Genomic DNA, 914 nt, shown 5'->3' with positions numbered 1-914 from the left:
GCTCAATTTGATATGGCAATATAGACGCAGCCAGATTATTTTGATAGCGGCTGGTTCTAAAACAGATCTTCGTCTTGTGGTGCCGTCTAATATTATCACCGTGTCTACACCAGACGCAACTTTTTTTGCGTCGTGTTGCGCCGCAACAGCTAAAAGCTGTCTACGCTGAACGCGACAAACCGACCGTTGCAAAGGGACTACGTCAGAAACAGAACGGGGAATCCGTTTACTGTCGGGAATGTGTTGTGTCGCGTTGTTTTAGCAAGGCGGTCTGTGTTGCAAGTTGGTGAATGAAGATACTTAACAGGTCACTACTCCTAAAACCTGGACACCGCCATACAGATGTGGCTTTTTGTTAATGACTGTCCTACAGGATTTAACACAGAGTAAAGGCTGATTTATACTTCAGCGTCGGACCTACGCCGGAGCCTCTGTGCCGTCTGTTTTCATTTATACTTCTGCATCGTTGTCCGCGTCGACGTGCATGCAGACCACTAGGAGGCAGTGTCCGCGGTCAGGTTGAGTATCAAAACAAAAGCCGAAGAAGAAGCAGCTTGTCATGTACGTTGTCAGAGAAGCTTACAAACAGAAACGGCAGAGAAGCGGCAAATAGGTAATGACTTTTGTTGCAGTATGACTGTATGTGTTTTCTGAAACAGAGTGTTTTTATTGAAGTTGAAAGTGCTCGCTCTTCTCCTATTGCTCCACGCTAGCAGACCAATCAGAGCGCTTCCGGTCCGCGTAGAATTGACGCGTTGTTACATTTTTGAAGAGGTGTACGTCAGGCTACGTCGTATGCTACGCGTGCTACGCACAGCCTATGCCGTAGCTGCGGCATGCACTCGACGCAAAAGTATAAATCAGCCTTAACAGCTCAATGCCAGTTACAAAAGACACTGTTACAGTCTGTCACA

The sequence above is a fragment of the Megalobrama amblycephala genome, linkage group LG12 (assembly GCF_018812025.1).
Source record: "Megalobrama amblycephala isolate DHTTF-2021 linkage group LG12, ASM1881202v1, whole genome shotgun sequence".
Classification (NCBI taxonomy): domain Eukaryota; kingdom Metazoa; phylum Chordata; class Actinopteri; order Cypriniformes; family Xenocyprididae; genus Megalobrama; species Megalobrama amblycephala.
The sequence above is the reverse complement of the archived record's forward strand: the minus strand, read 5'-3'. Positions refer to the sequence as shown.